The following is a 27,760-nucleotide window of genomic DNA, read 5'->3' on the forward strand; positions in this document are numbered from 1 at the left end:
TGTCAATCACAGGCTATATTTAACTTGACTCCCTCTTAAGGATATCTTTAATGAGAAATCCAATATCCGTAATCAATATTTTTAAGTTAGGCACGAGTGTGTGATCAAATCCCGGAAGTTATTAATTCAAGAAAAAATGTACAAAATATGTAAAGAGCTATGCTTATGGTGTTGGCTTCTGACCACTGTAGATTTCGGAACTAAAATTGACAGGTTAAACAAGGAACATCAACTCCAAGTTTCTAAAATATATCATTTACTATAGGGAATAAAATAACCCTAAAACACTTTAGTCACAAATCTTTAATATAATAAAATTGTTTAATTATGTCATTTATCCATTAGGCTGTCAGACAACACTCACACACAATGACATGGCTGCTTTCTGACAGCTGGGGTTGTGTGGGGAGAGCTCTGCACCACGAACGCTAAAACAAATGCCCTAAATATGTTGTACAGGAGATACTTCCAGGAAAAATAATCTGAGATGAATTTAAATTAAATTCCACATCTGAAATTGTGAAAAAAAAACATATATATATATATATATATATATATATGTATATATACTCTTAAGCAATTTATTTGTTAGTGAAAAAAGTCAGAATTAGATAATAATAGACTAGATATTAATATGATTGAATAAATCCATAGCATAAAATTCAAATGAAAAGGGATGAATATGATTTGATTAAATTCTTGACAGAAGGATTATTTGACTTAGAAGCAAAGATACAATCTTTTTTTTTATAAATAGAAACATATTTTATTCATAATAAAACAGAAACTGCTTTTTCTATGAGTAATATGTCATTCATTCCCGGCACAATTTTACAAGATAGCCATGCTGAGAAGTATGGTCCATTATTAGAGAGCTAACTACACTTGTCCCTTTCATCCACAAGGGATGTATTCTAAGACCCCCAGTGGACGCCTGAAAACCGTGGACAGTAGTGAAACCTACATATGCTATGTTATCTCCTATGCATACATGCCTGTGATAAAGTTTAATTTGTAAATTAGGCACAGTAAGAGATCAACAACAATAACTAATAGTAAAATAGAATGATTATAACCATATATTGTAATAAAAGCTATGTGAATGTGGTCTCTCTCTTTCTCTCTCACAATATCTTATTACTCACCTTTCTTCTTTTTGTGATAATGCAAGATGATAAAATATCTACGTGATGTGATGAAGTGAGGTGAATGACGCAGGCATTGCGATGTAGTGTTAGGCCACAACTGGCCTTCTGCAGTACATTGGAAACGATTATCTGCTTCTCGACCACAGTTGACTGTGGGTAACAAAAACCAAGGAAGATGAAATTGTGGATCGGGGGGGAGGAGGGGCTACTGTAAATAAAAACATTTGACCATTTCAAATTGGGCTCAAAGTAGCAGTGATAATCAAGAGCAACTCCATCAGCCCCACCAACACCACCGTAAAACTATCGCTTAAGTTTGTTGTGACATGTGTCCACTATTAGGCACTTCCCATAGAAAGTTGGTAAATCCTGCCACCAATTTGCAAGGGAAATTCTGTTACTGTCATTTAACAGATTGAAGAACTAAAACTCAAAATATTTAAATGATTTTCCCAAGATCTCATAGTTGAAATAAAAGATGGTTACAGAGTTTTGAGACAGATGCATCTCATTTCATGGCCAATTGTCTTCCCATTGAAACATATATAAAATGTCCATCTGCTTAATGCGTTGTAAAGTAGTATAGATTTGGAACTGAAAATTTATTTTAGGCCTCACTATGAAATGACTTGGTGACAGTCTTAAATATTTTGGTTATTTTTCTCCAGGTCTATGCTTTTTTACCTATAAAAAAATAAATTGGGGGGCGCCTGGGTGGCTCAGTCATTAAACGTCTGCCTTCAGCTCAGGTCATGGTCCCAGGGTCCTGGGATCGAGCTCCACATCGGGCTCCCTGCTCCGCGGGAAGCCTGCTTCTCCCTCCCCCACTCCCCCTGCTTGTGTTCCCTCTCTCGCTGTGTCTCTCTCTGTCAAATAAATAAATAAAATCTTAAAAAAAATAAAAATAAAAATAAATTGGTATAAATTACACCCACTTGAATATATTCTACCCTTTTCTCCAAGCTCTAAATTTGACAAACCTTCCATTTATTTAGTCAATGTTGTAGGTGCTAAAGATTCGTGATTGAAAAGACAATCAGAAGTCCAGAGTTTATGAGTCATTTGATTGTAAATGGCATGAAAGAAATAAATACATTACATAATAATATTAATAATATATAAGGGTGTGTATACACACATGTATATGATTGATGTATTTTATATGTATATGTTACATATATCATATATGTGGGATAAAGTAAAATCAGGTTGTGAAACAGACTGTGACAGATGGGGAGTATTTAAAGGTGTATTAAGATGGCTTCTCTGAGGAGATGTTGAACAGACTGTATGAAGTGCCTTGATGCCCTGCAAAAGAACTAGGGAATATCTCAAAGGCAAGAGAACAACAAACTGGCAAGCCCTAAAGAAAGAGTGAGCTCCTTGTATTTGAGGATTGTCATGAGAACCCAGATGGCCAGATTGGAATGGACATCTGGAAGGGCATCCAGTTCTCACCTATTTTACTGAAATCTACCCAAATCTGTACTAATATCTTACTTCACTTTGATATTGAAATAACCTCCCTGAATTCTTCCTGCTTCCATGAGGGTTCCACTTCAGTCAATTCTCTATGGATTAACAAGTCAAATCCTTTTCCCTATTCAAAAATTTCCAGTGGATTATAATCATATTCAGAATAAAATACAAACTGCTTAAAATGGGCTAAAAGCGTCTACATGTCTACCTATTACAGGACTTGCTGATGAGTAAGTAATGAGGTGTAAGTAAAGGAAGAGTCAGGGAAGGCTCCCAGATTGTGATCTCACTAGATAAATGATAAGGTCCTTAACTGAGATGTGGAAGATCAAGAGAACAAATTTAGAGGAGAGTATTACGTATATAAGATCACATGTTGGACCAATTATGGAGGCATTCCTAATTGTAATCCAAGTGTGCAGGAGAAATAAAGATAAAGACAGTAAATCAAGAGAGAAAATATTTTATAAAATGAAGAAATCCCTGGAAAGATTGTTAATTAGTACAGCAAAGAGAGGTAGTCCATACATAGTTTCAAGTATAGTCTCAAAGAGAGTGGTGTTCTTGAAGACGAAAAATATCCAAGAAGTAGCAATGCATTGTAAGGAATTTACCTATGCCATCTTCAGCCACATGGAGAATGAACACACACACACACACACACACACACACACACACACACACACACCAGCTAAGACTTCAAAAAAAGGGAATTTTTGCTCTTAGGGCATAACTAGGTTCTAATTAAAGCAAAAGTTAAAGGGGGATTTATAAAACAGATGGAGATCACTTTAATAATTGTAGTTATGACAGATTTTAAGTTCCAGAAAATAGAAGGATTATTTGAGGAAAAAAAGGAGTGTAAGATTGGGTCAAACTAGGATGTGTAAGTGCTCTGCAAGGAAAAGAATCTTGCATATCTGGTCAGAAATGTGGTAAATGAGCTTAAATGTCCTCATAGGCAGAGTGCTTAAGGGCAGAAGGGAAGGTAGACTCCTTTTTTTTTTTTTTTTTTTTTTCTTTAAAGTAGACTCCTTCTGAGCTTGATGTATGAGTGAGGGGAAGTAGGGGATGAGGGGTGGGGAGGATAGATGGCTCAGCAGGGGTGTTAAGAGAGCCTTATGAAGAATGTAAATGCATGTCTCAACATTGTTTCTTTTAGTTTTCCACATTTCCCTTTCATGGTAGAAAATGAAAATGTATTCACATCAGTTATCTTTCAAGAACCAACAATATATCGGCTTTTAAGACAAATTAACTATAGACTGTTGAAGCTGGGAATTAACATTGAATCCAACATGGTATTAGATTTATAAATAGAATAAATGCATCTTTCAGTGTGAATTGAATGTTACATTTTGGTGCTTCTCTCTTCTATGTATTTTCTGTTACTATAGAAACTTCCTCTGTGGAGCCATATATCTATTTTAATCTCGTCAAGCCTTTCCTGAGGTAAAAAATCATTAACGTTAAAGAAAAAAGAAAGATTCAATGCAAAAATCTTACAGAATTACAAAGGAAGATCTAACTAAGCAAGTATTCTATGTAGTCATGTTTACATATGATCCTATGTATCTGCTATCTGGAAGCAAACTGAGCACTTAACATTTCTGAAATGAGAATAGTGGTGTTCTTTTCTTTCCTTAAATCATTTGCAACATGGAATTTTCAGAAGTTAGTTTAAGCTAGTGACTGACTTCACTCAGTGTGGCAACACACTGTGTAGAGTAAGCGTATGTCTTGGAGTAGGATAACTCAGTGCCTTAAGACCCAGCATAGTGTAGCAGTGAGGTGGAGCCTATTAGAACCAGGTCTCTGACTTACCAACTTGGGACTTTCTCTCTATTTAATCTCTTTCTGACTCAATCCTCATCAGTAAAATGTAACCAGGTGTAAGACCTACACCGCAGGCTTAACACACGAGTTAATAAACACAAACACTTAAAACTTTATAAAAATTATAAAAACTCAATAAATATTTATTACTGTAACTATTATGACCCTTACACAGAGTTCAATAAAATAGATCACTTTAATGATACATATATAAGTAATCATAGATTTTTATCAGATATATTGTAAAAAATATAAATGTATTTGGATATCATTTTTGTCAGTTATGTACAATTTCAAGGGGATAAAAATCCCATGTTAAAAATACAAAATAGTGTGCCAAAGGCTGGAGAGAGCCAAAAAATACACAACATTGAGTCAATGTTTTGAATGAAGAGATTAGGCATGTGCAGCAGGCCACTAATTTTTAAATTGTGAAATGACACTCAAAGGAATATTCTCATTAATATCCAGGAAGACACATTATCACTACTAAGAAGGAATCTAAAAATTAGAGATGAGCTGTCAGTAGCTAAATGAAATTCTGAAGGAACAATTTTCAAAAATAATGCTTTCTGAAACAAAGTAAGTAACAAAGAAAATGAGAGGGAGAGAAAACAGCAACCAAGAGCTTATGCATAATCACAAGATGACAGTGCATTTTCAACCAGAGATATTAATGTAGGGCAAGGTCCTTTAGCCACATTTGTCAGAATTTTGCAGAAGGAATAGGCCACAAATGGAACATTAAACCTATAGCTCTCCTGTTACTCAATAAGCCTTCATGACACTTGAACATTTTACAGTCTAGGCTTGGGGTAAAAAGATAAGAATGGCAAGGGTCATATGACAACCAAAAATTCTAGCCACCATGTAATTCACTGGCTGCTATGTTGTAAGTTAGACATGTCCACATGGGAAATGTTTTCACTGCAAGGTTAGATCTTTGATTTCTTTACCTAGATCTTCTAAAACTGTTTCATAAATACCAAAATGCCCTCAAAGGTAAAACAGAAAAGCTGTTTGCCATACTTTAGAAATGCAAAATTAAAGAAATTATAAGAGGATGTGTATTAAGTTTTAACTTTCCTATTTGAAGATGAGGATGAATAGGGTGAAATAGGCCTTTCTCTTTTGTGGAAACACCCAGTCTCCTAGTTCATTCTCTGTCATCTACTCTTCCTCCAGGACTTACGGTGATGACACATAATATGAATGTTGGTTCAATAAGATTTCTTGAAAGAAAGGAGGAAACATGAAAGAACAAGAAAGGTAAAAAAGAAAGAGATAAAGGAAAGGAAGGGGAAGAGGGAGGGAGAAAATGAGCAGGTTTCTCCTTTACAACAGAATGTATGCTATTTTCCTGACTTCCAGTAGAGTTTGAGCACTATCTAGGGTCACAGCTTTTGAATCCAGCCAGAGACCTAAGCAACATTAGCCATGCAATCCCAGACAAATTACTTAACTTTGCTACCACCAATTTCCTCTAAAATGTATATAATATAAATACCTAAATAATAATAGTTGTAGCAAAGCAATGCTTTGTGGATTAAATGAGATAATACCCTCCCCAATGTTTATCACACCACCACCCGATCCCTCCCACCCCCACCACTCCAGCAACCCTCAGTTTGTTTCCTGAGATTAAGAATTCCTCAAATCAGTGAGATCATATGATACATGTCCTTCTCTGATTGACTTATTTCACTCAGCATAATACCCTCCAGTTCCATCCATGTCATTGCAAATGGCAAGATTTCATTCCTTTTGATGGCTGCATAATATTCCATTGTGTGTGTGTGTGTGTGTGTGTGTGTGTGTGTGTGTGTGTGTGTTTGTGTGTGTATACATACCACATCTTCTTTATCCATTCATCTGTCGATGGACATCTTGGCTCTTTCCATAGTTTGGCTATTGTGGCCATTGCTGCTATAAACATTGGGGTGCATGTACCCCTTCGGATCCCTACATTTGTATCTTTGGGGTAAACACCCAGTAGTGCAATTCCTGGGTCATATGGTAGCTCTATTTTCAACTTTTTGAGGAACCTCCATACTGTTTTCCAGAGTGGCTGCACCAGCTTGCATTCCCACCAATAGTGTAGGAGGGTTCCCCTTTCTCCACATCCCCACCAACATCTGTTGTTTCCTGACTTGTTAATTTTAGCCATTCTGGCTGGTGTCAGGTGGTATCTCATTGAGGTTTTGATTTGGATTTCCCTGATGCCGAGTGATGTTGAGCACTTTTTCATGTGTCTGTTGGCCATTTGGATGTCTTCTTTGGAAAAATGTCTGTTCATGTCTTCTGCCCATTTCTTGATTGGGTCATTTGTTCTTTGCGTGTTGAGTTTGATAAGTTCTTTATAGATTTTGGGAGGATATGTGCTATGGTGAGCACTGTGAATTGTGTAAGACTGTTGAAGCACAGACCTGTACCTCTGAAACAAATAATACATTACATGTTAAAAAAAAAAAAAAAAAGAAAGAAGAAAAAGATAGCAGGAAGGGAAAAAAGGAAGGGGGGGTATCGGAGGGGGAGACGAACCATGAGAGACTATGGAATCTGAGAAACAAACTGAGAGTTCTAGAGGGGAGGGGGGTGGGAGGATGGGTTAGCCTGGTGATGGGTATTAAAGAGGGCACATACTGAATGGAGCACTGAGTGTTATACACAAACAATGAATCATGGAACACTACATCAAAGACTAATGATGTAATGTATGGTGACTAACATAACATAATAAAAAATAAATAAATAAATGAGATAATACCAGCAAAGAGTGAGCATACAGTCAAACTGTTTGAGGAAGCATGTAACAGAAGGTACAATTATAATAAAATCATAGAGCAATTGAGGCAAAAATCCAATGATGATTTAAAAAAAAGCTATGGAGTGAGAAGAAAATAACTCTTCCAAAGAACCTAGCCCGAGAGGAGGAACTGGAAATGAACAGAGATCTTTGTGCTAGGTTCCGTGACAGGGAAAGCAAGAACATAAACATGCTGAGTTTCAGGAGTCTAAAAGGTGCTTACCAAACTTTTAGGGAAAGACAGCGTTTTCATGGAGTAATAAAGTCTGAGTGAGATGTTCATATAGGGACCCGAAACAACACAACTCATAGTGTCTTCAAAAGTACCGTGTCAAGATGCGCCTACAGACAATTGTCACAAGACTCGTAACATTTAAACAAAGACCATAATGCTAAAACCAGGTTTTGTGTAATTGTTATGGGAAGCTAGAGTATCGTCGTTATGTAACATTCTAGTAAAAAATTTGTCAAATCTCATGTCCCATAAATGGGTTAGGGAAGAGAGATTTTAACATTTTTCATGTAAAGAACTAAAACTCTGTTACATTTTTGCATTTTAAATGTAACATTCTTTAAAAAACAAGAGTAATACCTGTTTAATACATTTTATAATGCCCTATGTAAAATTATAAGCTGATTATTTTTCATCACTTTCATTGTTAGTTCATAAGTTCTCTGTTTAGTGATAGAATTTGCTTTTTCAGTTGTGATATAGAGAAGCAAAGGAAAAAAGTTAGTGTATGTTTCATCTCGGATTTCTCATTAACATGAATATAACTGACAGCTTTGCCTCCACATACATCCATATGGGAACCTGGGGGCAGGATGAAAGCCAACATTAACTAAAGATCTGTGCCATCCTGTTATTACAGCATGGGATCTGTTTTGGGCTTGCATTTGACCCATGATTGCCACAGGGCAGCTCTGTGGGAATTCCACTGAAATCCATTGTTTGCACATAATCTATACTGGAAAGTTTTCATATGCAGACAAATGTTTGTGTTGGTAGTCTTTGCAGTTGGTGACCTTGCCTTGTCCTTTGATAGATAAGGTTCTGATAATGTGATCAATGACACAACCATGAGAACAAATTAACTTAATAGAATTTGCAAATGTATTTTTTAATTATAACTTTGAGGTTCTTTCAGGTTTCTGGTTTACTATGATCACTCAAGTCAATTCCACTGAGCATATGAAATAGTGTTTTTACAGTGTTTACATCTCTTTTTTTTTTTTTTTTTTAAAGATTTTATTTATTTATTTGACACAGAGAGAGAGAGAGGAATCACAGGCAGGCAGAGTGGCAGGGAGCGGCAGAGGGAGAAGCAGGCTTCCCGCGGAGCAGGGAGCCCGATGTGGGACTCGATCCCAGGACTCTGGGATCGTGACCTGAGCCGAAGGCAGACGCTTAACGACTGAGCCACCCAGGCGCCCCTAGTGTTTACATCTCTTAAAAGACACGTATCCAGCCAGCACGCTTTATTTTGGTCCCAGAGGAAATAATGATTAAAGGATTTATGGAATATTGTAATTTGTTTTGGTTCATCACAAAGGGAATGGGATTGTGTTTGGGCAAGGCACAGGGGAACGACATCTTTCTAAGGTATACAGAGCTCATACGGTACATGAACAAGAAAAAAAAACATTATTATATAGAAAATAATGTCTCATTCTTTGAGTTCCCAAATGAAAATATCCATATATCTCTTGAAATCCCCAATATTGAAGTTTGTATGAGAAATTAATGTGAGGTGGGATTAGAAGATGATTGTTTTATAGTGACAAATGACAGCTCTGTAAAATACGGTACATTCAGACTGTATTGCTATAGTGACTTATATATCCTTCCCCCCCCATTATTTACTTCTGTAGAAATATGAATGTATATATATATTTCTTCTTGCTAACTTCTAGGGTTTAAATATTGGGAGAAGCAAGATGTTGTCACAAGAAGAAAGGATGGCAAATAATCATGTAGAGTCTGGTATTTGATAGCCCAGGAGCAAAGCGATGGCCGAGTCAGCACACATAAATCTCCCAAATCTTATTCCCACAAGAAAAAGACACTGCCAAAATTCAAGGACTGGGCTAGCTGTGCTTTCTTTCTAAGCATCAGCAGCTCATTATCTGAATACATAGTGTTCATGATACCTCCTGTCCTACCATTTTTCTCACCATTGGGATACTTGCTTCCTCACACAATACCCCAGGGTCCCCTTATTATCAAGTAAGAGGGAGTTGTATCCTGCAAACCTAATGGAAGGGTGATGGGTAACTCATACCTCCACCTGCACCTGTAATTGATGCAACAGAATTAGTCTTGAGACTTTCAGAATGGAGACAGTGATTGACAACTCCTCCATCAGAGTTAAACTTCGATTTATACTCCATCTGTTCTGAAAGAATTCAGAGAAACTTCAAAAATTCATACAAAAATTAAAAAATATGTGCAGAAATTGGAGAGATTAGAATTGGAACAGAAAAAAATAAGATGGAGGCAAGAAATAGAAACATGCACAAAATGAATGAATAGGAGAATGATGAAAAATATTCAAAAAGGTTAGAGAGTACAAATTATACCTGGCTGTGCGTGTGTGTATCTGTGTGTCTCTGTGTGTGTGTAGACAAAAAAGTTACATTATTACTAAAATCTATAAACTTACAGTTATACATTTTTATTCTTAATAAAATTGTCTACATCTTTGTACATTTTTATATCATTTTGTCTTTTGAATAATGAGGGTACAGACATAATAAAGCCATTGTTTAAAACTTAATAATAAATTTTTTTAACACATCAAAAAACAACATCAAAGGTGTGTTTTGTTAAGACACAATGATCTATGTGTCTGTTTTTGTGCCAGTACCATACCGTCTTGATGATGACAGCTTTCTAATGGAGCTCAAAGTCTGGAATTGTGATTCCACCAGCTTTGGTTTTCTTTTTCAACATTCCTTTGGCTATTCGGGGTCTTTTCTGGTTCCATACAAATTTTAGGATTATTTGTTCCAGTTCTGTGAAAAAAGTTGATGGTATTTTGATAGAGATTGCAGTGAATGTGTAGATTGCTCCAGGTAGCGTTGACATTTTCACAATATTTGTTCTTCTAATCCATGAGCATGGAACGTTTTTCCATTTCTTTGTGTCTTCCTCAATTTCTTTCATGAGTATTCTATGGTTTTCTCAGTACAGATTCTTTGCCTCTTTGGTTAGATTTATTCCTAGGTATCTTAGGTTTGGGGTGCAATTGTAAATGGGATCGACTCCTTAATTTCTCTTTCTTCGATCTTGTTGGTGTATAGAACTGTAACTGATTTCTGTGCATTGATTTTATATTCTGCCACTTTACTGAATTCCTGTATGAGTTCTAGCAGTTTTGGGGTGGAGTCTATTGGGTTTTCCACATAAAGTATCGTGTCATCTACAAAGAGTGAGAGTGTGACTTCTTTGCCGATTCAGATGCCTTTTATTTTTTTTGTTGTTTTTGTCTGATTGCTGAGGCTAGGGCTTTTAGTACTATGTTGAATAGCAGTGGTAATAGTGGACATCCCTGCTGTGTTCCTGACATCAGAGGAAAAGCTCTGTTTTTCCCCATTGAGAATGATATTCACTGAAGGTTTTTTATAGATGGCTTCTATGAGATTGAGGTATGTACCCTCTATACCTACACTGTGGAGAGTTTTAATCATCCTTTATGTTGTACTTTGTCAAAATGCTTAAGACCAATGTGGGCTCAAAAATCTAACGTGTATAAAAAGAATATGAATTTTCTACCTATTTAATTTCCAGCTCTTATGCTTACTTTGTGAAGTATTTTGACTCCACATCTCCTGTTTTTGCAGTAAGATGCTTATCATATTTAAAGTGCTTAGTCTGCAATCAGTGTTATTTTCACAAGTATATAAAATAAACCATTTGCACATATTTCATCAAAAATAGCATTCAGCATGGGGTGAGAATTTATCACTTTAAAAGAAACCATATATTAAGTAAAATACATAAACATTATTATAGAGATAAAGCTTATCATCCTGGAATATAAATCTGCATTAACTTGGTTTCACTTAAAAAAAGGGAAACAAAAGAAAGGCTATATGCTATGTATATATATGATATATTATGTATAATTATATATTATATTATTATTTACAAAAGGTTAATTTGAAAAAATATCTAAATATCCATTCAAATGAATTATGGTACATCTTTATAGGAGAATTTTAGGAGTCATTAGTGAGACACTGTTAGTAATTATGACTGAGAGTTCTCACATGAACTGAAATCTTGGGGTTCACTACTTACTAGATATGTTACCTTGACACATTGTATATCCCTGTACCTCAGTGTCTTTATCCTGAACTGAGGGAGAAGGGTGATGACAGAGGTAGGAGCCAGCCATAGTAGTAGTGGTGTTGTTACAAAAATCAGGTTGTCACAGAAGAAAACGCTCATGCCATCGTGTAAAGTGAAAAAAACAGATGATGGAACAGATCAGCACCTTGTCAAATTGCAGTAAGACTTACTTCCTTAAGCTGGAATACACTTTGAATATGCTTCTTTAAAGCACAAGAAATATGTGTACATAATTTAAAGCATAATAACATGAACATTACTTCAGATACCAGAAAACAAACTCCACTGGAGGATTTTTGTGTATATTTTCGATCCTTTTTCCTTTGCTATGAAAATGTCAAGTGACATGTTGACATTATACTTTTTTCATCCATCAGTTGATGATAGGATTTGTTCACATGTCAAAGCAATTCAGTGCAACAAAGCATAGCTGCCTTTTTTTTTTTTTTTCTTTTTCTAACAGGTTTACTAGGACCAATAGCCAAGCTCTTTGCTCACTAACAGGTAGTTTTTGTAAATGGTGTTTTGAGACTATTTATTACCTCCAATGAGACTGTAAACTGTGGATCACAAAGCCATCCAAAATCACAACTCTATTACATCACTTGAGGCAAGTTCAATGGACACATCACCCTGTATTCTGCAATATAAATAGTAAAAACAAGGAAGTAGCATTTCTAGAAAAAAGTGAGTCTTCACAGATATTGTGTTAAATACTTTATGATATCTACTACCTTGTTAAAATATCTATAATCATTTTTGATGTAAGTTGGATAATAGTCATAGTTTTAAAGTATACCTTCTTATGCACTATAAAAATTTTTAAAAAAATAAATACTTGGTAAGTCTCAGGAGATCTTCAGGGAGATTTGACTGAGGTTCCACTGGGAACCTCATAGTCTATACATGTAAGCAAAGAAATGGAAATATACTCAGGAATGTGGCATGTTTGTGAGAAATGCAAGTCTGAATACTTGGCTCAATTCAAACCTTCCCTAATTCAAGGTTTGTCCTACAAAGCCGGGTGTTTCTCTATTTCAGCTTAAGTAGTGGTGTAACATGGCAACATCTAAAAAATTTTGCAATTTGTTGAGGCTGACAATTTCAAAATTAATTAATTTTAATGAAATTTTAATTTGCGGGGATTCACATTATTTTGAATTTTGTGCCTAGAGAGGTGATTGAGACTTTATAATATACTAATAAAAATTGGCATAAGTCAATTCTCATAAAATGCAATTGGCACTGCATGTAAACTTTACCCAAAGGGAAAATAGCAGACTATTAACAATGGTTGTATCTACATGATAGGATCAAACATAGTTTCTATTTTTTTATATGGCTTTTTTTTTTTTATTTTGAGTGGAGTGATATTTTCAAATTAACTGTGTAAATTAAAACATTTTATTAAATGTTGGCTAAATAAAGATATAAAACTAAATATAATTTGAGAGTAGTCTAACTAGGATAATCAGTATATTATATTCTGTGAAATACACATACACGGAAGCCAACATGTAATGAGAAATGTCACTTTGCAATGATGATTTTTGGAAGTGTTAATCACTATATAGTTAGGATATTGAGTACTTCACTGTTAAACACTGTAATATTTAATGCCTCTTGTCTGTTTCTGAAATATTTTCCCCTACATTAAATTCCATAACCACTGCCCAGTTTCCAAAGTAAACAAATTATATCTATCAATAATATTTCTAGTGGATGACAATGGTAATTATATGTCCCATCTTGAAAATTTTAAGACACTTGCTTTCATTATTTTCTTTAAAGTGATGTCATCTTCCTCTCTAGAGGTATATAAATTGTTGTGTTTTTATGTCAAAGTGTAAAAATTGTATTTCTGCACACATAACTGCATACCCACACAGATACACAGTCTCTGATGTAAAAATTGAATATTAGTCTTTAAAATGTGTTTAGTAGTGGTCTGTTTCAAGACCTATTCATTATAACATACTGAAGAGAAAACAGAAATATATGTTTTTTTTTTTTTTTTTAAAGATTTTATTTATTTATTTATTTGAGAGAAAGAGAGACAGAGAAACAGCATGAGAGGGGAGAGGGTCAGAGGGAGAAGCAGGCTCCCCGCTGAGCCGGGAGCCCGATGTGGGACTCGATCCCAGGACTCCGGGATCATGACCCGAGCCGAAGGCAGTTGCTTAACCAACTGAGCCACCCAGGCGCCCCAGAAATATATGTTATTGATCATTGAGATTTCATAAGGAAGATAGAATAATGGCAGAAAGAAACTTGGAAAAAATCAATCGGTTGGGAGATTTGCTCCTAGGAAGACTCTCCCCCTCATCCACTGGAGAACCACCTGGAAGCCAAATCAAGAAATTCTACAGTTAATCATTGCCCCCAGTCTGATGTGATCCTGGATCTATTTGGAAACCTCCAAGTGTGTATTAAGGTCAATGCCAGTTTCTTTCCACTTCATGTATCCCCCTATCTTCTTGGCTGTGAACAGCAGAAGAGTCTCTGGATGTGAACTGCCATTCTGATTATCGGCTAAACACTTACATTTATCAGTACCCTGGGAAAACAATCTAGCACAGTGTAGTACATTGTGATTAGTTTTAAAATTCTTTGCATTTGAACAAAATTAGAGGAGCATTCCAGACACTCAAATACCTAGAGGAAAACAATTTTTCTCCTTATTTCCTCCTATTCACGAACCCACACATCTACCCTATTTTCTCATGGTCCTATCCTGGATACAACACCTATTCTGGCTTAAATAACTTGTCCGTGTGTTGTTTTTGTTTTGTTTTGTTTTTGTAATCAAGAGAACCACCTTCACTATCCATTATATAGTATTATATCATATATATTATATAATATACAGCTTTTATTTTTCCTCTTCCCAGTGGAAGCCCAATCTCATGGGCTCTTAGGAACTCTGTTAGGCTAACAGGAGAGTCCTGGGATGAGAAATACCTGGTTGCCTCTGCTTCTGAAGGCCCCTCCTCCCAAGACTTGCCTGTAAAGAGTCTGGCTCACACCACACGTGAATCCCAATGCTTTGGACACCGTGCCTCCCCATCCCTCCTCCCAGAGTCACAGTGGTGACTCACCTGGGAGCCCCAGACTTGATTCCGAGGGTAGGCCTAAAGACTGTGTAGGGTAGGGAACACTGAGACCAGAACGTGGGGGTAAACCACACCTGCATGGGCTTCAATCTAGCCTTCCAGGAGCCACAAGGGGCAGCAGTTTGGGCTTCTGGCACTGAAGCCTGGGTCCCCAACCTGACATTTGCCAAAATCCAAGGCCAGACAAACATGCCACCCCATTCTAATATATAGCATATACAATACATGTATTTTTCTTCAAATTCTTCTGCATGACAATGCAGCAATTTTCTGTTAAGCCAGGCATTGAAAAGTATTGTAAAAATGTAAAACAGTGACATTACGTTCATCATTTTTGTTTGTATGTTTTGGAAAATGTAGTTATTTAAAAAAAAATCCTAGATGACACCCATTTATCATTGATTCTCTACATGTAGGTGATTGCTGTTTGGATTTAAAAATTGAGTAGGAGGTAGAAAGCTCTAAGAAAACAAACAAACAACAACAGAAAAAGACACTTCATTCTCCCAGGTGAATAAAGGGAAGATATTCCCCTCCTCTTTTTTCTTTGATCATTTTCTCTGTGTCTTTGAAATGTATGCAAACCTTTTAAAAGCTAAATAAACCTCTTCCCAGCTTTAGAACACAGGAATGTCTTCTTCAAGAACTTAGAATCATCTCTTTGATACGTAATCATCAAGGGAGATAGAGACCCTATCTCTCAGTTCCTGATTTCTGTGGGAGCCTTGCTCCAACTTACAGTACTGCATTTTGTTTGTATTTTTTCCCTTGCATAAGGCCAATTACTTAATGCAGATGGTCAACCCAGATTACCCAAAATCCAAGAGGACCTATGGGTGGCAAAATGTGCTGTCAAGTCCTCTTACTTTAGGATTAGTTATTGTTCATCTTGAGGACATGTGTGTAATGGGTTGCAGCTGTTTGACGATATAAAAGGGTGAGGTTTCCTTCTGCCTTGCCTTCTCTGAGCAGATTGCCCGGATGTGCTTCACATCCTGGCTTAATGTTTCTTCAATAATGAAATTATTTTCTTTCTCTTTTACCCTTGGAGAGGTTTGGGGGTTGGGGAGAGATTTTGTTTTAATTACATTTCTCTAACAAAAGAAAATCTTTATGGGATTTAAATGCAATCCTTTTCTGTTGTTTATTTCACAGGGACTTGATGTTCCCAAATTTTAGAAGAAATATGTTGTAGCAGGAGGAAGTGGTGCGGGTAAGGATAGACTTTCAATTCCACAATGCTAGAGCTGCCTCTGTTGGGCTCATCAATACTCAAAGGGACAGCTCAATGCACTGTGAGAGGTCCTCTTCTCTTTCTATCCTCTTTTATTTGAAAGTTCCATTTCTTTTGCCCTTATGGTCCTTGTCCTGCTTAGGTTGAACTTGATTTTCTGTCTTTTGTCTTCAGTCCTGTCTTGAAAAGTCCTGCTAGTTGTCATATTTACTATATCCCCAAGTTTCCTTCACCCACTTCCATGGATTGGAGTATGCAAAGGCCTTCACCCTATCAGCTGCTGATCTTAAATTGATCACCCCACACTTTCCTGTGAGTACCTCTTAGTTCTTTTGGGGGTGTATACGTGGCCTGTTTCCTAGCCACAGGTGTATATGTGGCCCATTTGTTTAAGTCTGCTTTCTTCTGCACAGATATTGATACCGCGAAGATCTTGGTTGGCATATCCAGTCATCTGTCAGGGAGTTACTTTGTTTAATTATCTTAGCTCCTCTGTCCTGGGCTGACTCCATTGACATCTGCACTTATATCCTCAAATCATTACTTTCATTGGGGAAACTGTTATCATTTTCTTCTGAAATTTAATAATTTCTCTATATTTTACATCACTCTCTTAACTTCTCTTTTATTGTCTTTTGCTGTTTTTTTTTTTTTTTTTCCCCAGTGAAAACTCAGGTCACTCTGATTTTTTTCCTCACACAAGAGATGTGATTTCTGTCTCTGAACAGCAGAAAACTTCCTCTTTATTATTAATATTCTTTAAATATTGTTGGCCTATTTACTTAATTCCATTCTAAAATTCAGTGATATCTCTATTTATTAAAAATTTTTCCACTCCAAATATCTCATTTATTCTATTTAATGCTTTCCTCCTTTTCTGCATCATTACTTTCTCAAGGTATTCTCCATGTCACTGACTCTGACTTCAGTGTTATTGGTTCAATTCTGTGGGCTTCCACTGCAGTTTATATCACTACAGTTTTTTTGGTATTATTTAATTTCTTTCCTATACTCTTCCAGATCATTTGTCATATCTTTTTGTGGTTTTATCATAATAAAGATTACTTTACAATGTCTATGTGGTCTATGATATTTGTTAAAGATAAAAAGTAAAATAATAATTTTTATAGAAGTTGAATAAATGTCAAATATTTTATTTAACTTATGAATGAAGGAACCAGGAAGATATTACAATTGGTTCAAAGGCAATTTCAAAACACACACACACATACACACACCCCATTAGTGGCATTAAAATAAATTTATGGGGGCACCTGGGTGGCTCAGTCAGCTAAGTGTCTGCCTTTGACTCAGATCATGATCTTAGGGTCCTTGAGGACCTGCAGTGGGGCTCCATGCTCAGTGGGGAGTCTACTTCTCCCTCGGCACAACTCCCGCCCCCGCCCCTTGCTCTTTCTCTCTCTCAGATAAATAAAATCTTAAAAAATAAAAATAAAAATAAATTTACAAATTAATACAAAATGTGTTAGTATTCATAGGGCAATAATCCACTGAATACCACTGGTCATGATTTGCATTTCTAAAGACAGTGAAAAGCAGAGATAATTTAAAAGAGTACAGTAGACAGGACATTGAATAAACTTTTGCTCATTTTTGAAGCTTTTTACAATTTGGGAAAAAATTAAGAACTGTTTGCCTTAATAGTTTTAGTTTATCAAAATAATAGTTCTTCTGAACATTTTTCATACATTTTCTTCTTGGTGACTATCCCCTTCCCTTTTCTTGTCTTAAATATATATGGTATAGTCCATCTAGCTTGGGATAGAAAAATATTAAATAATATCATTTTCATTCCATATTTCACATTAGTTAATTGAAATGTCTATGTTATTTTTAATGGTGTTTTATATTAATTTTACTTTAGTAGCTGTCAGAGGGAGACACAGAGGAGGGACAAAACACCCTTCTACCTCTTATTTTTTTTAACTTGAATATTTTTAAGATTTTATTTTTAAGTAATCTCTACACCCAGTGTGGGACTTGAACTTAAAACCCTGAGATCGAGTTGCATGCTCCATCCACTGAGTCAGCCAGGCACCCCATACTTCGCCATATTTTAAATCAGTGTTTAACTTCACAATAAAAGACAGCAGGCAATACAGGAATTTACCTTCTATTTCATATTTTTACAAATCTCATTTTACCACTAGCTCTTTAATTGTTAGCCATTGGAAGAATAATCTATTGACTATATAGCCATGGCTCTTTAGTACCAGCAAATTTCTACTTTATTAGAAGCAATAAAAAGTACACAAAAAGATACTATTAGAGTTGAGGCACTGAAACCATGCCCAACAGAATTAATAAGGGTAAAACTACAGAAAATGTAAAGCTTGTTTTTTAGAGAACTATTTCTCCCTAAACAGCTCTTGTCTCTTTTTAGGCCCCACTAACAAATACACTAGCAGTCTCTGCAGGAGTGAAGGTCAACTGATTGAAGGTCAACTGATGTGGTTCTAGCCTGTAACTAGCAAGGCCCTACATTCCTCAGTCCAAATGGTTTTAGGCCACAGATTAGCCCCAGGCTATCTACTGGCAGACCAAGAACTGGCCAGCCTAAGCCAGCCTAAACCAGCTCCAGCCCAGTCACCAACTCAACATTTGCATACATGAACCAAGATGTGTCTGAAGTTACCTCTGCTTCATTATAATGTTAAAGTCTCTGCCCTAAGAGGACCACAAGCTTTACTAACGTAACAGAGGATGCACAGGGTGCACTACAGGTGTGTTTTCTAAATATGCCTGCATAAACTTACGCCCACCTTTACATGCGATGACAAAGTTCCCCTTTCTAAATATTCATCCTAAACCCTAAATTAAAAGAACCCACTCACCTTGCTCAGGGAGTCATGACTTTGGAAATTATTCCCTGTCATCTCCTTATTTGCTGCAAATAAAGATTATTTGTGCAAAAACGTCACGTGTTGTAGCCTCTATGGGTAACTCACCAAGGAGCGGGGTCATGTCAGTCTGGTAACGAGTTGGAAACTCTCTTTCAGGGATGCATGTAAGAAATATCCTTTCACTTAAAAATAACAGTTCTCTTCTTGTTTAAGTCACAAGACTTTGGGATTGACAGCTCTGATTACTCCTAATAAGGAAAAGTCCCCCTGTGTTTCTGGAGAAGAGAGGATCATTCAAATATTGAGGTAAGGCAGTACCTAATTCCTTAGCTACTGAATAAGTGTTGGGAGGACAGCCTGTGGATTTGAAGAGGGCATAGGAATTAATTCAATGGACCACCCTTCTGTAGTACAAATCTGTATAATTCTTCTCTTTTCCCCTGCCCACTCCAAATTACTTTAATTCAGCCCATGACTAGAAATGTATTTACAGGTACACACAGTCTCCAGATAAAACATTTATTCAACTGTACTGCACATTTAATATCTGCTCTACAAAAATATTTATACTCTGAGACAAAACACTCATAGGAGTTGTTTTAAAAGCTTTGAATCATGAAGTTGTGAAACATTTGGATTATGTGGATTAAAAAAATATATAAATTCAATAAGATGAAATCCCAAAAGCCATTCTCCTTACCCTAAGTAAATGTTTTCCAAGACTCATAAATAGTTTTTTTTTTTTTAGGTTTCTTTCTTTCTTTCTTTCTTTCTTTCTTTCTTTCTTTCTTTCTTTCTTTCTTTCTTTCTTTTCTTTCTTATGTTATGCTAATCACCATACATTACATCATTAGTTTTTGATGTAGTGTTCCATGATTCACTGTTTGTGCATAACACCCAGTGTTCCATTCAGTACGTGCCCTCTTTAATACCCATCACGAGGCTAACCCATCCCCCCACCCCCCTCCCCTCTAGAACCCTCAGTTTGTTTTTCAGAGTCCATAGTTTCTCATGGTTCGTCTCCCCCTCCGATTTCCCCCCCCTTCATTCTTCCCCTCCTGCTATCTTCTTCTTCTTTTTTTTTTTTTCAACATATAATGTATTATTTGTTTCAGAGGTATAGATCTGTGATTCAACAGTCTTGCACAATTCACAGTGCTCACCATAGCACATACCCTCCCCAACGTCTATCACCCAGCACCCCCATCCCTCCCACCCCCCACCACTCCAGCAACCCTCAGTTTGTTTCCTGAGATTAAGAATTCCTCATATCAGTGAGGTCATATGATACATGTCTTTCTCTGATTGACTTATTTCACTCAGCATAATACCCTCCAGTTCCATCCACGTCATTGCAAATGGCAAGATTTCATTCCTTCTGATGGCTGCATAATATTCCATTGTATATATATACCACCTCTTCTTTATTCATTCATCTGTCGATGGACATCTTGGCTCTTTCCACAGTTTGGCTCATAAATAGTTTTTAAGCATAACAATGTTAATATAACTCCTCTTACTATGAAGGAGCATCTGCTAAAATTTTTCAGGAAAGAAAAAAATAACTCAGGGTGATTTGGGACTGTGTAATAGCAAATGAATGACAACACAATATTCCCTGTTTAAAATCAAATGGGAAAATTAATTTACACACACACTTACGCACGCACACCAAGGAATGTTTGAAAAATTCCTACAGAATCCAGTTTGTTATTGCAGAAGATGAATAGTGAATTCAAATTTTACATGTCTTCAAACGTATATTTTTATGCTGTTCTTTTACACATAAAGAGTTAGAATTAATGTTCTAAAATTATGAACATGATTATTAAAATATATCTACATTTCTATTTCATTTTATTTGATTAATCATTTGAACAAAATAAGTTGATGACTTTAGAAACACGTCTTTGATATAGGTAAAATATTAATCATATACAAAGGTACAGATATAGGTCAATAAAACACACACACATACATACATGAACACATAAAATCACATTTATGTGGTTTGCCTCCAGTTCTACTATAGGAGTGGCAACACAAATTGAAAAGGGTGCCCATAATTGTAGCAAATACTTTCTAGAAACAAGCTCTTCAGAACAGCATATGGCACTTTAATTCAAATTCACTGTAGGGTAAGAAAAGTGCTTCATAATGGATTATAATGGAAAATAAATAGGTATCTGAGGGTGTTTAAGTATAGGAAAATACTTTTGGATAAGAAGATATAACTATACTTAAACACATGAGGTACACTGAATATCTTTCTCCTTTGGGGGGAAAATTTTGCTTTTATCATTACACATATAGATACACTTCTTTCCTTTAAATTCTGTTTTCTTACTTTTATTCTTTCTTTTTATTTTTTGTTGTTACCAGGCATAGTTCTAGGTGTTAGGGATATAGCACCCACCCTCACACAAATAACCAAGATTTGTGTGAATCTAATAATTGAAGACATAAAACCACAGTAACATAAGCTGGTTTTGTTTTAACAATATAGTTCCCTGTAGTAAAAAGTAAGTGAAGTTATAAGTATATTATTTAAGGTTCCTATACTTTTATTTTTATATGAAAAGTGAGGTTGGCCTCTGCCTTATGAACCTGGCAGAGTCGCTATCAGCTCTACTTTAGAAAAATACCATTATATGTACATGCACTTTGGGTAATTATAAGTATAATACATAGATGATGAGTTATAATAATAAATAGCCATATAGCGTTACACACCTCTCCAAACATTATGCTAAAAGTAACCTGTGAATGCAAATAGAGATTAATATTTTCAATCTGGTTAAGAAAAATATAATCATAGTAAATTGGGAACCATACACAAAAAAATAACTTAGGTCTAATTTTCTTTACGATATCTTTAAGCTACTTATATAAAAAGAGTTACTTGTTTTCCTGATTAAAAGATAGTTTCCTAGGCCCTACTCTAGATTTATAGAGCCAACATTTTTAACAAGATTGTTAATAGTCTTAAATATTGAAAATCACTTAGCTTAATTCTGGGAGCTTGTTGTTGTTAATACTATTACTTACAATTGCTGGGGATTTGTGACTGATTGTTCTAATCATAGACATTCCAAATAAAGTGTTGCACCCATTTCAGAAATATAGCCCCATTTCAGAAATACATGTGAATTTTTTTTTTTTTTCTTTTAGTGGGTTAAAAAAACGAAAAAAACCCCTCAATTCTCTACAACCAAACTATGGCTCTCTTAACTAAACTAAACCTATTCAGGGCGCCTGGGTAGCTCAGTCAGTTAAGCATCTACCTTTAGCTCAGGTCATGATCCTGGAGTCCTGGGATCAAGCCTTCCACTGGGCTCCCTGCTCAGCGGGGTGTCTGCTTCTCCCTCTGCCCCTCACCTCACTTGTGCTCTCTCTCCCCCTCTCTCTCTCAAATAAATAAATAAAATCTTAAAAACAAAAACACTAAACCTAATCAGATTGGTTAGAATATTATATTGTAATCTGTGATCCTACTTAGGAAACTAAGGTTAGAGCTTTCACTCTTCTGTTTTGATAATATATTACCCAGGGATACATTTTTTTTTTTTAATGATGCCAATCTTAAAGTGTATACTTGGTCAGGCGTCTGAACTTCAAAAGTCCATGAGAAAAGATAGCAGGGGTTAAGGTTCTGCTAATCTAGTAGGTAGTATTGAAATGTCAATCAATGCCAAATGTGGTAACTTCTTCAGTTGGCTTGTCTTTTTAAGATATTTACACAAAAGATACATATTTCTGTATTAACTGTTTTAAGCACGTAATATTGGTTTTCAGATCCATTGTCAGTTAACTCTCCTATTGCCTGAGCTTCAGGAAGCATCAAGAAATGTTCTATCTGGGTTTGGTTGCTATTGACCATGACATTTCTAAAAATAATGTGTCAAAGGTCTAGGCAGCTATTAATTGTGGTTTTCTTATTGGCTGAGAAAAAGCTAGAAAGATGCTAGCAAACACAGTTGAATGCAATCATTATAATTTCTGCAAACTGACCTTAATCTCTATCACTGGACTTTACCCTTGGTAGTTGAAGGCATGTAGATAGTTCCCTACAAAGTAGAAACTAAGGTATGTGCTAAAGCAACCTCCCTACCATAATCTTGGTGTGGAAGATACGGCAATTAAGTGAGTAACCTTTTTAAATCTAGTTTGCATGTTTTATACATGTGATTTCAGCAAATCAAAAACGTACCTCTCTTTTTCTATTTTGTCCCTGAACAACACTATATCTAATTTCCTACAAAGTTGTCTCCTAGTAGCCATGTGGAAGATTAGATAGACAGATAGATATATGAAAAGTAAATGTAAAACCAATGTCTTGATATTATTCCTTATATTTTAATAATCTTTGCATACATATTTCTAGAATATGCCAACTTGTTGTTGTAGGCTTATAATATGCCACTTGTTTTCCATTATGGATTCTGGGAAATGTTGGTTAAACTATATACCAATGTTTTTGGAGCTCTATGATTCAGTCTGTTTTGAATTACTTGATAAGAAAAAAAAAAATATTTGGCGACCACTTGGTTAATGAAGGTCATGGACATTTATTTAATGTGAAATATGTAAAGAGATAATCATTTATTATAAAAAATACTGAAGTATTCAAAGATAAAATGTCACACAAATATAAGGATCAGATGATTTATGGTAATAAGGAATTTACTTATCTGATTTAGAAGTAATGATTTTACCATACAAAACGGAAAAACATAAAAAAGCATTTCTGAAACAATAAAATATTGTACAAAAATCATAAGTACCTATTATTAATATTTTGGTATATTTCTAAAATGAAAGTCACACACTATATCCAAGTTTTAACAAACTTTCTCCTGGGAACATATTACAGATAATTACGTATACTCCCAGATAGTGAATTTCAATTATTATATAACATCTCATCCTTTCTGTGTATCATAATTTATTTAAATTATTTATCTTGACTCTATACATCTGTTTCTGATGTTTGCCTCCTATCATACATAATGAGATAAGAATCACAATTATAAAATGGTTTGTATGCTCCTTAGAGTAAATCCTTTGGATACATTTTTTGCTAGTACAGTTATTGCAACAAAGGGTTGTTTGACAATTATTTTCAAATTAGTCTTCAGAGAAGGGAGCAGCATATTAGGAAATCAGAAACAGCAGAGTTGCTTACAAAAACTTAATTATAAAAAAAATTAGACAAATTTGGATTTAATATCTTCTCTACACACTAGTATTATTTGCTAATTTAAGGTAATGTATTTAATTGTATTTATTAAATTATATCTTGACCTGAGTTTCTCAGAAAGTGGAATCTGAGGCAAACATCTCTGGTGCTGTCATCTCACTAATCAGAATCCCAGAGAACATAAGGAATAACCAGGAGACTAAAGGACAAGAGGAGGGTGGCCCAATATAAGATCACTTTATCAAAATGGATGCCACTGTAAGTGAGCAATTGTCCCAACCACAGGCAGGTACCATGGTAAAATACATCTCAGGGACACTGATCCTGGGAAAGAAAGGGAGAAGGATTTATCCACTGGCTCTGCTCCTCCATTGGTAAAAGACATATCGTCTTGCCATTAACTCCTCTACCCTCCAAGGAAATATAGGAGTGGATATCTAGGAGTTCCTGTAACAGCATCAAGGGTGAGATCTAGGAAATTAGGTGAGACTCACGCTGAACTGGCAAAAAGTCAGGTGCAGCCAGGTTGCCCTGTGTCCAGAAAGGACTAGCTAGGGCAAAACAAGATAACTGGGGTAGCTGTCACAAGACAGGTAAGGCAAAGTATATATGAAATGCTGTATTTGAGGTGTCTGATGCAGTTTAGCCCCTGTACCACTAGGACCTGCATGTTTCCTTTATTATAGTAGGCTCCCATGGTACAACATCTGGATACCATTTTAATGAGAATAAGAGGTTCACAATTATTTTACAAGAGTGAAAGTAAAAGTTTAATTAACCACAGCGTCTTTTCAAAGGTAGTAGCCATATGCAATAACCAAAAAACTTTCAGCAAGCTACATTCCTCAACATTTCAGCTGGTTACAGGCTGTAATTAATATCTGTCATCTCCATTTGCCTCCACCACAGGTTCTAGATTACCCTAAATCTTGGTCGGTAATTTGCCTGGCCAGGGTTACTTCCTATTAGGGATATATAGACCTTAATCCCTCAAAGAATACAGTCCTTCATTACCCTGATTTAAATGTGCATATTTTGAATACTCTTGAGTGTTCAAGGGACACTTGGAATTTAAGAGTCTTGGGATTGTCATCCATATGCCTATTCCAGGTTTGAGTCTTATTTCTTTTCCAAGGTAGCCTGACTTTGACATAAGAGATCTGCCAAAACTTTACATGCCAAGTACACTTATATTCTGAAGCTGGGCCTGATTTTCAGCACAGACTTCTCCATGACTATAGAAGATGAGTATCTGCTAAAAGTTACCTTAAAGAATATTATGGCTTTCATAAAAAAGAATGAAATCTTGCCATTTGCAATGACATGGATGGAGCTAGAAGATATTATGCTGGTGAAGTGAGTCAGTCAGAGAAAGAAAAATACCATAAGATTTCACTCATATGTGGAATTTAAGAAACAAAACAGATGAACATAGGAAAAGAAAAAAAAAAAAAAAAAAGAGAGGCAAACCTAGAAACAGACTCTTAACTCAAGAGAACAAACTGCTGGTCACCAGAGGGGCGGTGGGTGGGGGATGGGTGAAATAGGTGATGGGGATTAAGGAGGGCACTTGCTGGGATGAGCACCGGGTGTTGTATGGAAGTGTCGAATCACTAAATTGTACACCTGAAACTAATATTACACTGTATGTTAACTAACTGGAATTTAAATAAAAACTTAAAACAATTCTTACGGCTTTCTCATTTAGTTGAATTTTGCTGCTTCTAGCCTAACGTTTTTCATTTCTGAGGCTTTCAGTAAGCTAACTGAAGCCAGCCTGCCATCTTTATATTTATTTCTCCCATACTGGCCAAGTGCACAGTAAATGGGCATCACAATGGTTCACTTTCCTCCTTATACCACCCTGTGTAAGCACAGGGAAAAGCCACACTAGTTGTGATGGCATCGAATGCCAGGTGTATCACCACACACCTCCTTCACAGACAACCTCATTGCTCTTTTGCTTGTTACTAATTCAGGTACAAACTCTTATCCTGAGGATCTGCTTTCTAGGACCATTTCTGATACTGTCTTTGCATAGGTTACCTACTAAGTAGAACTTAAACTGAATGACATGTGTGCTATTACTTTACTTGGATGTATAATTTCATGGTGTAAGGGTCAAGGATATAGTTTGAGCTGTTCACAGCGTTACACAGTTCCAATGAAACTGCATAAAATCATCTCAAGACTTTCATTTGGAGAACAGAAAGGAGCAGGATTTGTCTGTCCTCTGGTTCTCATTTCCTATTCATCCAAGTTTCATCCTGCATGGCATGAAGACCTCACAATCTCAGAGTGTGCATGTGTGGACACCAAGCAAGTTCTCACAGTGATGCCAAAAGATATTCTGGAACAAGAAGTTTGTGACACTGAAGCACAGTGTGGCGTGCCAGGTGGTGACTGGGGCAGTAGGTCACAGTCATGCAGAGCTATTACTGTGGTCACATCTGCAACAAGAGATGACTGAGGAAGAAAGGACCAGAAATGGTGCAAGAGGGGTCTCCTACAGGTGGCGTGTAAGTCAAAGAGTTCTATATTGCAGAACCAAGAATTGAATTTGGGCTACCCCATGCTGACTATGATCGATGTGCACCACTTTGTAAAATTTGTAAAGCTCATCCCAAGGCAGTCTCTATTTGGGATGGGGTGGAATGGTCCACTTATATAAATGCATCATTAAAGATCTCTCTGAGGGGTATATTACAAGTACTTGTGAAGAAAAGTGAAGAATGATGGCTGCATTGAAGAGTTCATTAAAAAAGTATAGCGTCCACAAACACATGAACGAGATCTCTGGAAGAAAGATGGGAAGTAACAGAACAAAAGAAGGGCCTTAGCAGGAAGCTTGGATGATGGCAGTAAGGTTTAATGAGTAGGGTATATTCTCCAGCAATATTATGTTAACAGATAGAGGAGTCCAGCCAAACTACTAATTTGAATTTTCATTTTGTGAGTGAGTAATGTTAGACAAGAGTTAAGCCTCTCAATATTCAGAGGACTAAAGGACAGAATCAGATCTTACAACTGGTGGGAGAGGACGTACTTAAATTTAATCAGTGTAAAGTTATGGACAAAAGAGAAATGCCTAGAGAAGGAGCAAATTTTTAGCAGCTGCAACATCCTTGATGAATTTGCTCATAAAATAAAATAATCCATCCTGCTTTAGAGGCAAAACATTATATGATTAACAGTTAGAAGTAATCTGTTCTCTTGAAAATCCTGTAAACCACGATTTATATCTTATCATTAAAATTTCAAAAATTGTTTATTATTGAGAAGTCCTCACCAGACCTAATTTGGTCTTTTAGCATATAACTGTTCTATGTAGGTCAAGCAAAGAAAAGAACGTCTTTCCCTCTTTCACAACAATGAGGCAAATCTGCCTCAGCCTTATTTATAATGAGGATAGAGTGGGGACATTTATCATTCACTTCAGACCCAGTATCAGTTGGAATTGGAATATTTTTCAATGTAAGATTATCCTAAATAAATGTAAATTCCTGTGGGGTATCAGAATAATATTTTTATTCTTTTATTCTCATTAAATAGCAATTCACATTGCTGTGAAACCTGTCTAAGGATAGGCTTTCATGGCCCATTGCCATGATGTTGTTCAGTCAGGTGACTTAACCTGTCAACCTTCTAGCTACTAACCCACATATATTTCGGCTAGAATCTAAAATATAGACTGCCACCATTCATACAGCCATGTGACATATTAAC

The 27,760-nt window shown here is 36.0% G+C and overlaps 1 long non-coding RNA gene across 1 annotated transcript in view; it reads left to right on the forward strand.

The window, feature by feature from the left end:
- LOC118546092 (uncharacterized) overlaps positions 1–27,760 on the forward strand; it is a 192,669-nt gene that overhangs the window by 97,469 nt on the left and 67,440 nt on the right. The window contains exon 3 of the long non-coding RNA XR_004922433.2: positions 19,048–19,140. This is a non-coding gene — a long non-coding RNA (uncharacterized LOC118546092). The remainder of the gene's footprint in view (positions 1–19,047; positions 19,141–27,760) is intronic.

The sequence above is a fragment of the Halichoerus grypus genome, chromosome 2, assembly GCF_964656455.1.
Source record: "Halichoerus grypus chromosome 2, mHalGry1.hap1.1, whole genome shotgun sequence".
Taxonomy (NCBI): domain Eukaryota; kingdom Metazoa; phylum Chordata; class Mammalia; order Carnivora; family Phocidae; genus Halichoerus; species Halichoerus grypus.